The following is a 12298-nucleotide window of genomic DNA, read 5'->3' on the forward strand; positions in this document are numbered from 1 at the left end:
CCAAAAAAACAAACAACCTATTGGGTAAAGAACCTGAATAGATACTTTTCCAAAGAGGACATACAGATGTCCAATAAACACATGAAACGATGCTCATCATTAATCAGCAGAGAAATACAAATTAAAACCACAAGAAATACTATCTTACATTTGTTAGAATGGCTATCATCAATAAATCAACAAACAAGTGATGGTGAGGATGTGGAGAAAGGGGGACACTTTTGCATTGTTGGTGGGTATGCAGGTTGGTTCAGCCACTGTGGAAAGCAGTAGAGAGATACCTCTGGGCCTTTTGACCCAAAGATCCCTCTTCTGGGAATATACCCAAAGGAGCCGAAAATACTAATTCAAAAGAGCATAAGCACCCCTATGTTCATTGCTGCATTATTTATAATAGCCAAGATATGGAAGCGTCCATCAGTAGATGATTGGATTAAACAACTATGGGACATTTACACAATGGAATAATATTCAACTGTAAAAAAGAAGAAAATTTTACCCTTTGCAATAGTGTGGACAGATCTGGAGAACACTATGCTAGGTGAAATAAGCCAGTTGGAGAAAGATAAATACCATATGATTTCACTCATATGTGGAATCTAATAAATAAACTGAACTAACAAGCAAAGTAGACACAGGCTCGTAGAGAGGAGGATGACAGCTAAGGAGGGGGTAGTTTAGTGGGTGGAAGAATTGAGAAAAAAGAAAGATGACTCCATGGACATGGACAACAGTGTGGTGATGTGCAGAGATGTGTGTGTGGGGGAGGTATAACAGTACTAAATGGTAATGGAAAAAATATGATAAAAAATAAAAAAAAAGAGAAGTCCACACTGGGTAGGGGATGTTTGGACTAGCCATGTGAAGTAGATGTGAGCTGATAGAAGTACCAAGACTGTCCTACATAGTCAATGAGGCTCCCTGGACCTCAGGGTCATATGGAGAAGGTCAGAGACCACTCTGGCTTAAACATTTTCAGCAAATTGTATGGGCCTCAAAGTGTCATCTGTCATCATGGAAATAGGAATTGCAGTAGGGCAGACCTGGCACAGTGGGACACAGATTCAGTAACATTTGTAAAGATCAAAGAATCATTTTTACATAGAAAAATGTTCAACTCCCCTCTCAGTCCATTCTCCAGCCCTCCCCACCATCTTCTTCAACCTGTGTCCCATGAAAAGTGGCAAGGAAGAGATCAGGAGAGACGTGAGAAGCAAGACTACTGAGGAAACCTCCCCAGTTTGGTGGGGTTCCTCCTTAGCACCTCACCCAAGAAGCTGTCACCCATTGGGCCCCAGGAACACTGGGGTATAGATACTGTTGAGTGGGGTAGGCTTATCTAAGCATTCGCATAATTGTTTTTGCTTTCCCCCCTTGCTCTCTATTGGGATTTTGACAAGCTTCTTATCAAACTGAATGACTTATTTTCATAATACAGAACTCTGTACTATGTTAGGGAATGTGCCTCTCTAGCCCATTTTTCTTTTTATTAGAGAATGCCAAAGGAAAAGAAAAATTTAGTATATTGAATTTCTAGTGGTCAGGAAAAAAAAAAGGATATCTGAGTACTTAAAAAGAGATTTCTCACAGGTTAGATGGAAAGGGTGCTTAACACAGTCCTTCCTAATTTCCTGGGGGTATTTCCATTGGGGAGAACTTGTGATTTAAGGGATGGAAAAAGAGAATGTATTAGCTTATGACCTGTAAAGGTCAGGGGTACAGTTAGCTGTAAACATGGCTGAGTTTGGGGGCCCAGACAATGTTATCAGGACTTGTCTCTCTGTTCTGCTAGATCGTCTAGATTGGTTTCATTCTCAGGCAGATCCCCCTCAAGTGGTAAGGACAACCCCCTCCCCCACCATGGTTCCAGGCTCACATTCAACTAGCTAGCATGTCTATGGGAAAGAGAGAGCCTTTTGCCTAATAGTTCCAGCTAAAGCCCTATAGAGGTGACATTTTAGGTCATATATTGCTTCCAAACCCATCACTGTGCTGCAGGACACACAGTGCCCACATTGTCCAGGCCTGGCTCACTTGCCCAGCCCTGGAGCAAGAGAGTGGGTTCAGCCCCACCTCAACCTCAGGGACTTATATATAGGAAAATGGGGAGAGGGCGGCAGGGAGGGAAAGTGGTTTCACAAAAGAAAACCACGGCACTTTAGTCAAAACAGAGGCAACAGAATGCTGGACAGAACTCATCCATCACAATATTTCTTCATTCCTCCAACAAGACCTAGAATATTTACTCAGTCATATGTCAAGTTGTCCAAGGTAGAGCAGCTGACCAAAGACTATGTTGGTCACTCTTTTGTGGTCACTGAGCAACTTCTTTCCTTTAGCTTCTATTCTAGAGATCATAATGAAATGTAGGAAAAGATGGGCTCCTTCCCAGATGTTTTTGGTTACCCTCCTTCCATCTGTTTTCCCCTCATTTCTTTACAACTCCAAGTAGCAGGATGGCTCAGAGAGTGGTGGTGGCTTTGGTACATCTGTCATTCTGCTCAAAGATTCCAGTATGATCACTGCAACTTCCCACCCAGTCCTTAGCGCATCCAAATGGGTTCCTCCCCTGCTTTTTAAAGTAGAGACAAAAGCAGCTTTCATCCATACCTTGGAATGTAATATGGTTTGAATCTGGGTGGAATGTCAAGCCCCAGAACCCTTTCTGACTCTGCTGGATGGAGATGTGATTGAGCAGCTGAAGTGGTGGTGAGGAAGGAGACTAAGGAGTGATATCTACCCGGTGGCCACAGAGGTTCTGAGGGCCAACTGTGCAGTAGCAGGGGTAGGGGCTACTTCTAGTCTGTGCCCACAGTGGGTAGACATTTTATAGACTGGCCAGCACAGTGCAAAGTCCCTGCTGGGACATGGGCCTAATCCTCAGGGTACCTGAGTCTCTCCTCAGCAAGCCCTCAGCAAGTAGGGGCTTGCTGAAGAGGAGGCACTTGGCTCATGCTGGAGGCCATGATGGGGTATCTTATTTTGTCTCCACCATTCCTCATGTTCTTTTTTGGACTATCATCAGCCCCATTCAAGGCACATGGATCAAGAGACTAAGAGTGGGGGATGGTTTTATCCAAAGAAGGGAGAAGGGTTGCAGGGGGGCACACAGTGCCCACTGTGCCTCAGAGCACAGGGCTTCTCTGATGACACTTGGGTTCTGCGATATGAACACATTGCAATGACAGATTTGGGTCTGTAATGGCTAGAGCCAGTCACAGATAGTGTCCATAACTGCATCCAGATGGAACTGTACTTTGGCTCAGCCAGCGAGGGGGGGCTGGGGGCAGTTTATAGGTTCTCATAGTGTAGGTACAGTTGCTGTTAGTGCTATGCTCAGCTTCCACGAAGCAGTGTTCCTGGGGTTTTGCCTCGGGCTGTTTGTTTTAGAGGTATGAATCCCTGAGGACCCTATACTGTGTGGGGCTCACTTTGGATGTGACAGTAAGTGAGGCAGAACCCACTTGCCCAATTTAACAGTGGAAGAGAAAGGGAAGGGAGAGCAGAGGGTCCACGTGTGCCCACCACCCATCTGGAAATTTACCCAGACCAATGGAGGAAGCCCCTCAAAATGAAGGTGACAAGTCTTTGCTGGAACCAGGCTGTGACTCCTCAAAGAACCAAAACAGCTTCACTCGATGGAGCCTGGGCTTTGGGTGGGGCAGGCTGGGCAAACTTTTCCTGAAAATGACCAAATAGTAAAGATTTTAGGCTTTGGGGACGGACGACATGGTCTCTATCCAACTCTGCCCCTGCTGAAAGCAGAATGATCAATATGCAAATGAGTAGGCATGGCTGTGTACCAATAAAAGTTGTTTGCAAAACAGGTTTCAAGCAGGCTGTAATTTGGTTTAGGGGCACTTTGGGGGACAGACTGAAGGAGGTGGGGATTTCACCACAGAATCAACTCTTTTGGGGGAACTTTTTCCTAATAAACTTCACTCACCTTCTCCTTGGAGCCTTCTCTGGCCATGTCATTTGAACTTGCAACTTTTCCTTTTCCCTACCTCCTTACACTCCTTATTTGTAGGTACCACCACCTGATGTTCTATGTGTTTTAATTATGTATTTATTCTGTCACCCTCCATTAAAATACAGGCTTCAGGAGGGCAGGGATTTTGTTTTTATTTGCTACACTATCTCTAACACTAGAATAGAACCTGGCACAGAGCATATATTTAATAGATATTTGTTGTATCTTTCTGTTTGATGAAAATTAATCACATAGCTCTTATGAATTCCATTATGTGGTTACATCCTCATTTATTTAACTGACTTCCTTTTGATGGAAGGCATCTACTGGTTCCAATATTTTGTTATTAAAAATAGTGCCACAAAGCCTTGATTGTGAAAAACTCCAAAGACAAATGGCCTGGTTTCTTTAACACAGAAATTTCAAGGAAGATGAGAGATGGGTGGTGGTGTGGGAGAAAGGTTACATATTACAACTTGAGAGACATACCAACACATAGCATTGTATGAATGTTCATTGGATCCTGATTCAAATAAACAAACTTTTAAAAAGCGTAGTTTGACATTTATGACACAACAGGAAATCTAAATACTGAATATTTACTATTATTAGGAAAATACTGTTTTTTGTTAAATATGACATGATAGTATAGCTATGTTAAAAGAATAAAGTCTTCACCTTTGAGATTACTTAATGAAATATTTGCAGATGGAGTGACATGATATCTGTGATATGCTTGCAAATAATTCAGCAGTGAGTAGAGTGACAGATATAGTGAAACATGACTGGTCACATACTGATGATAATTGTTGAAGGTGGGGAAGTTGTTGTACTGCTTCATCTGTTAGTATATATTTAACATTTTCCATAATAAAAAAGTACAGTGCTGTATACTCTAGTGTGTAGGATGAGATGACTTGGGTGGAGTTTTAGATTAAATGAAACTATCCCTGAGTCGAGTAATTGTTAAACCTGGGTGCTGGGTCCATTAAGGTTTATTATACCATTCTCTCTACTTTTATATGTGCCTGAAATTTTCAATAATGGGAAGTTAGTCATGGGTGGCAGTGAGCATTTCTCATACCTCTTCTTAAGTCTCCCCTAGTTTCCTCTCCTTAATTCTTGGTGTGACCAGGTCCATAAGTGCTACCAGTGGTGGATGACCAAACTGTTTCAGCTTCAATGTACTAAAATCATTCAAAAACCTTGACTTTATTGTGGTATCATTTACATATAATACATAAAATTTACCTGTTTTAAGTGTATAATTAATGATTTTAGTAACTTGACAGAGCTGTGCATCTATTACCATAATTTAGTTTAGCAAATTTCTATCACCCATAAAACTTCTTGAGCCCATTTACTCTTGATTTCCTTCCTCACGCCCTATCCTAGGCAACCACAGATTTGCTCTCTGCCCCTCTAAATGTGCCTTTTCTGGGCATTTACCTTTTTTAACTGGGATCCATGTCTGGAATTTTTGACATTGTCTTTCCTGCTCTATACAATGACATTTCTTACTCAAGGATGCTTCTTGTTCTGTTATCACTGAACCATTTTTGGAGACCTACCTTTTCATTTCTGCCCAGAAATTTAAATTATTCTACTCCTTATATTTTAAGAAATATTATGTCACAATTATGGTCTGTGACTCCTACTTATTCCCTCAATTCTGCAACCTGATCTTCTCCCCAACACTTATGTGGTAGCATTATTTATATTTCTTGAGCAAACTATGTTGTTTCTTATCTTCATGAGTTTTTGTATGCTGTCATTTTTGCCTGGACTAGGAAAACCTCAGTCATGTTTCCAAATGACCTTTGATATAGACAACACAGTCTTCCTAGGTGTCCGTTGGTTCAAGTTAGCAGCAAAATATAAAAGATACCCAACAATATTAGCTTGGTATTTAACATTGATCAAATGAATTGGAGGAATGTACCAAAGACAATAATTTTAAGTTTTGCAAGATGGATATTGAGCTACATTTTTATGATTGCAGTTAAGTAACTGAGTTACTTGTCTCATGAGGTCCATGGAAATAAATCTTCAGGATAATAAAACCATGTTCTCAGCATGTGCTTCTCTCTTGCTATCTGCTATGGAAGAACAGTATGGACTCAATTCATGAGGAAGCAATCTACTAGGTTACCAAAGTCTAAACTAGGGGACTTGGCTAAAATATGGAGATTTAATCTGTTTCCAAACTAGTCTTATTTTCTCTGGTTTTTTTTTTTATAGTGAAATAAATATAAAGCCCTTTTAGATACTTAATGCCTGAAGATTTATCTGAAGTTCCTAGATCTTGGAAAATCCTACCCATGGAATCAAGGACAATTAAGAAAAATTAATAAAAGCTTCCAACAGCCTTACTTTTCCTAGGCAAAGGAAACATTGTGGTTAATGTAAGTGCCTTAAATACATTTGCTACTTATGAGAGGCATCAGGCTGATTTATCCAGAATTTTCACTAGTTGGGTAGAAAGCTGGCATATGGATTTGAAGAATTATCTGGAAAATTAACAGCTCTGTAACTACAAGGGAGGATAAGTTGTGGATTGAGTTCATCCTGAGGGAAGAGTACCCTCCTAGGGGCAGTGCAGTGAAGTAACTGTGGAGTATCCATCAGAAAAGTCTTTCTAAACTTCTGGCTGCAAAAAATTTTCTGAACCAGCATGTTGCAGAGCAAGAGTTTCTGCATGTATTAGCATTTTCAAAAGGACCACCTGACCATCCTGCTTTAGGACACCATTGAGATGCCCTATGCTTTTGTGACCCTGACTACACTTATGGACACCACAAAACCCACAGACCTGCTTGTATATATATGTCTTTGTGTATTTTAGACCTTTTTTCTTGGATTCACTGTTTTTTTTTTTCTTCATGAAATACTGCTAAAAAAAGTAGTTCCTTAGTGAAGACATCATTTTATTTGGTTAGTCTTAAATAGCATTATTTAGTTCTTATTAGAGAATGACAGTTTAGCTAGGTATACAATTCTAAGTTGACAGTATTTTCTTCTAGCCCATTGAGATCTCATTGTATTGTTTATAGGGTTCCATTGCTGCTATTGATCAGTCTACTACTTACATTTCTATCCCTTTGGCTGCTTTTAAGATTTCCTCTTGGTGGGGGAGTGGGGAGGGGTAGTTTGAGTATCCTTCAATTTCACTGTGATGTGCACAGATATGAATTTAAAAATTGTTTTGCTTGCTGAGTCCCAGTACCAATGTATTTATCTATTGATTAATTAATTAATTTTGGGTAATTATTTCTTTAAGGATTTCTTTTCTTTATTCTCTCTATTTCCTTCTTTTGTTTAAGGGTAGGGTGGAAGTCTTAGGATATATTTTCCTTCTCTCCATTCCACAACATTAAGCCAGGAGCTGAGAGCCTCTGTTTATGTTCCCCAGGACAATGCCCTGAAGTGTTCAAGATTGTGTGGCTTCTCCCAACCCCACCGAGTTCAGTCTGCTGTTAATATCCCAGTATTATTTGTGGGGGTTTGTGCAGGCCCTCTGGGGAGCTCCTGCACACCATGTTTGGAGGCTTGTGTGCACTGTCAAGGCAGTGCACCTGAAGTACTGGGATCTGAGTTGGCCAGATGGTGAGGATGCAGGTGGAGTTCCATGGGATTCATGGGCTGGACTCTTGGTGGAGTTTGTGAGACAGCCAGTAGGATCTGTGGTCAGTTTTTGAGATCCACAATGTGGTTATGCTGAGCCTCTGTGCCTTTTCCCTGCTCTTTCTGCATGCTAGTCCCCTGAGTAACCTGGTGGGGTGAGGCGGAAGTGGGCCTCTTGGGGAGGAAGAGGCTAGGGAAAGCAGGTACTTGCTCTGCTCTCACTATTCCCTATGGGAGAAATTGCTGGCCAGGGGCCTCTCTTGGTCCTGAACTGTGCTGTCCTGAAGGAGGGATGATGCAGGTAAAGTGAAACTCTTCTTATTCCCCTCTTCAATGTACCTGTTTTTGGATTTTTTTTGCTTGAATGAGGTGCTAGAATCTCTCCACTGGCCTCCTAGGTTCCCAGGGAAGTGTCCCTGTCCATGGATAGTTGTCAGAATTGACATATATGTGGGGGTTTGAGGGATGGGATCTCCCACCCACCATCTTGCTTACAGCACCTCCCTGCTCTCCTAATCCTTCTTTTGGAAATATGATTAGATAGTATGTTCTAGAATCAGTGCCTCTTTGCCATTTATCATTTTATCTGTGTTCAATAGTCTGGGTTGTTTCCCAGATCTATTTTCTATGTCACTGTCTTCTGTTTATTTGTTTCTAATCTGCTGATTTATCTGTTCATTGAGTTTTTCACTTAAAATTTTTTTACTTCCAAAAGTGATATTTGATTATTTTTCACTCTTTCCTCTGCTTTTTTTTGGATTCTATTTTATTTTTTCTTTAAAGAAATACATAGTTTTGTAATCTGAATTCAACAATTCTATGTTATGAAGTTCTTGGGATCTAATTCTGCTCTTTATGGTTTTTGCTTATTTCCTTTAATGGTGGTTTATTTATTCATGAGTTTTTTGGTTTTGAGTAGTGAGCTAATGTTTATCAAAGTGTTTTCTATAGATTCCAGAGGCTGGTGTTGAGGGTGGGGTTCTCCAGAGGGAATAGGCACTTCCTTCTTCTGCGCTTCTGAAGTGCTACCACCCTGGCATCACTCCACTAATTTTTTTGTCTTGATTTTTCTGGACCATGTAGGTAGCACAGTTTAGATCCCAAATGCATGTGAGAATAATTCTGTTATTCTCAGGGAAATTTTTCCTTTTCAGATCCAAGACCAAGTCCAAGAAGTTTCTTAGTCTTATCTCCTTGCCAGTGGGTGAATTATTCTCTAGTGAGATTTTTCACCAAGGGTATAGTCCTTTCCCACCATGGGTAGGTCTAGGCCTTTGGTTATTTGTCCTCATTAATTGTTAAAATCTGTAAAACTGTAAAAACCTCTTGGTCACTAGGACTGGCAAATGTCCCCAAGCCTATGATAGCCTCAATGTCAATTGTCATCAAGCCTATGATAGCCTCAATGTCAATTTGCCACTTTGATTTTCAGCCCCCACTTAATATTTTGGCACCTTGGGATTTCTGTTATTTATTTGCATGCTAGCGCATGCATTTAAAATAAAAACCTTTCTATGTGTTTTGTGTCAGAGATTTTTTTTTCAGGCTATCTAGTCCATTACATTATTAGAAATGCAAGTCCTATATTGTCTTATTTCAATTTTTTTTAACAATATATGATAAACATAATTGGTACAGATTTAAAACATTATAAAACATTTTTATAAATGAAAGTATTTACCTATTTGCATATTTCTTTGTATATTTCTGTATGAGTTTTTAATTTTATTAGTTTTCTTTACATAGACAAATTTAAACAAATGCATTGATTTCTCTACTTTGAAAATGAATTTTTTTTCTGGCAAACAGGCAATTACATTCTTATTGTTACTGCATCTTAATGATAACTTAAGATACTCCCTGAACTTTTGCCCCAGATGTGGGTCTTCTGTTTCTTCCTCATGCAACATTTTTTCTCTCCCTGGCTAGCTGTCTCAAACATCATTGTTATTGCACATGCTTACCAATGCTATTTAAAAGGAAAAAAAAGTCCACTGTGTGTGTGAGAGAGAGACAGAGAGAGAGAAATAGAGAGATACAGAGTGAAGTATAGACACACATTGACACAAAGACGGAGACAGAGATCGAAGGCACTCACAGACATGCACTTTCCTCTATGCAGATGCATTTATGAGAAAAGAAGAAAATACTTATCTGACTGCAGCTTCCTCCTAGTGAGCTCCTGCAACAGTACAGCAGTGTAACAGGCTGTGGCTGTGACCATTTTTGCATTTCTTGGGGCTGGCATGGGCTATTTATTGACTTCAGGGTTGCTAACGACTATATGAAATAGAAGAAGCTTTTGTAGCCAGACTGACTCCAGACTGGGAATTGTACAACTAACTATTCTTGAGGAAGCATCGTCTGGTGACGGAGTCAAAGTGGGTTTCATTTTTGATAAACTCTCTGTCTCAGTCTCCCCGTGTCTACAGGTGAGGGACAGCCAGCCGGGAGAGTGGTCTGGCCAGGGCTGGGAGTCCCTGCAGTCTGGATATTTAACAACAAAAGGTTTTTCCTGGGGCAGGCTGGGGTTGTCCTTGGATAAGTATTTGTATTCAATGCCCATATCAGATACAACCTTCCCTCAGTGTCACCCAGACAATGTTCCCTTCAGAATTGTCCCTTAGGATGTGTACTATATCCAGCAGGCCTGGTCTCTAGAGTCCTCTCTGGGCAGTGCTATGTAAAAAGTGCTTACAGAGAGAACCACACACCAAGTCTAAGTCAGAAGATGTTCCACACACACTGCAGATTCCCTATGGTGTTCAAACCCAGTGTTTGGAATATGTCTCACATTGGCTGCAATGATAGCAGAGGACGAGGGCCTCAGTCCTGGCCTGAACCACGATGATGGCACAGGGTGAAACCAGGGTCCAAAAATGTACAGAAGCTAACACAAGGTAGTTGGGACAGGAAACTGGACACGCTCACCAAGCCCATGGTCCAGCAATGAGCCAAATTCACCTTGAGCCAAACCAGGGGCCAAGCAGTTCAGTCCAGGGTCCCACTGTCAACAGGAGACTCCCCAGACAAGCTGAAAAGCCAAGGTTGTCATGGAAATGGCAAAGAGTGGTCCAGGAATGGACCTGGGGAAAATTCCTAAGCTCTTTGAATTCTCTTCCCATAGTCATATGAGACCTTCCTGCCTACCCATAGAGCTGTATTTTGGCCCTCTTCTCTCATGCCCTGTAGAGCCTGCAGTTACTGTCTTAAACCACTAGATGGTGGCCCTGCTTCAAGGAGTCAAAACCTGAGTTTATTGGAAGCTGGGCACTGTGATAGGCGCATTACATGCATTATCTCATTTAAACTTCAGACAACTCTGAGGAGTGCAAGCTACTATTATCCCTATTTCAAAGATTAAAAGTACTGAGGCTTAGCAAGTTTTAAGAGCTCTGCCTAAAGCTGCTCATTCAATCGCGGCCTCTCAACACATTGCTTTCTTAAGTTTGGGGTTGGCAGAAATGGAACAATGACCAATGTGAATGCCGGACAATGATGGGGCTCTATAATGAACATAGACACTGAAAAAATTATTAGCGGTATTCAATGTTCACTGTAGAACCCTTCCTATGTCTCAGGTGCCAGAATATTGTTTTACAAATATGATTTAACTTAACCCTTAAATAACTCTATAGAGCAGACACTGTTGTTATTCCCCTTGTATAGATGAGTTTATTGGGGCTTAGAGAGGTTAAGTATATTGTAGGTGTAGGTATGTCAGAGTAGGTGACAGCCCCAAGGTCAAAAGATAGGTTATACTTCAAGGAGCTTCAAGTGGTGGCCAGGGGTGGGGGATCTAGATCCTTGCCTTCTGGTGGGGAAGTCAGGTGTCAGGAAGACAGACTCTCCAACCTCCACCAGGTGGGCACAGTCAGAAATTTGACCCTGAGTCCTAGCACTGGCCTTCATTCAGGGACTTGGCACTCCACTGGGGCTTGGTTTTCTCACCTACAAAAGATGGGTTGAGTTCTCTCTATACAAAGGTTCCAAACTCAAATGGTTGCAGAGCCAATCAGGTAAGAAAAATGAGTGATGTGGGGTAGGCAGGGACTGTGGGAAACTGGTGAACACATGCCTTATTTCAAGGGACAGTCAGTTCCAGGCAATTGTTGCCATGCAGGAACGTGGGTTGATTGTTCCCAGATCCCCTGATTTGCCAGGAGAATCTATAAATCTAGATACTTATATAAAGTCTCCTTTAAAAATGTTGGCTATATATCTGAAACTTTAAAAATAACATCTGTGCATATTAAAACATGCAAATACATGCACACACATAGGCAGACACCATACTCTGGATTTGGCTGGTAGACTCCTGATTTTTTTGTTTGTTTGTTTTAACAGCTTTATTGAAATGTAATTTACCTCCCATACAATTCATTCATTTAAAGTTTGCAGTTCAGTAGCTTTAGTATATTAACAGAACTGTACATCTGTCACCTCAATCAATGTTAGAACATTTTCATTACCCCAAGAAGAAACCCTGCGCTCCTCAACCCTCTACCCCTCCACTCCCTCCTGCGAGCCTTAGGCAATCATTAATCTACTTTCCATTTGTATAGATTTACCTTTTCTGGACACTTCACATAAATGGAATCATACACTACATGGTCCTTTGTGACTGTTATCCTTTACTCAGTGTCATGTTTCCAAGGTTCACCCATATCATGGCACATACCAGCACTTTGTTCTTTTTCA

The sequence above is a fragment of the Phyllostomus discolor genome, chromosome 3 (assembly GCF_004126475.2).
Source record: "Phyllostomus discolor isolate MPI-MPIP mPhyDis1 chromosome 3, mPhyDis1.pri.v3, whole genome shotgun sequence".
In the NCBI taxonomy this organism is placed as follows: Eukaryota; Metazoa; Chordata; class Mammalia; order Chiroptera; family Phyllostomidae; genus Phyllostomus; species Phyllostomus discolor.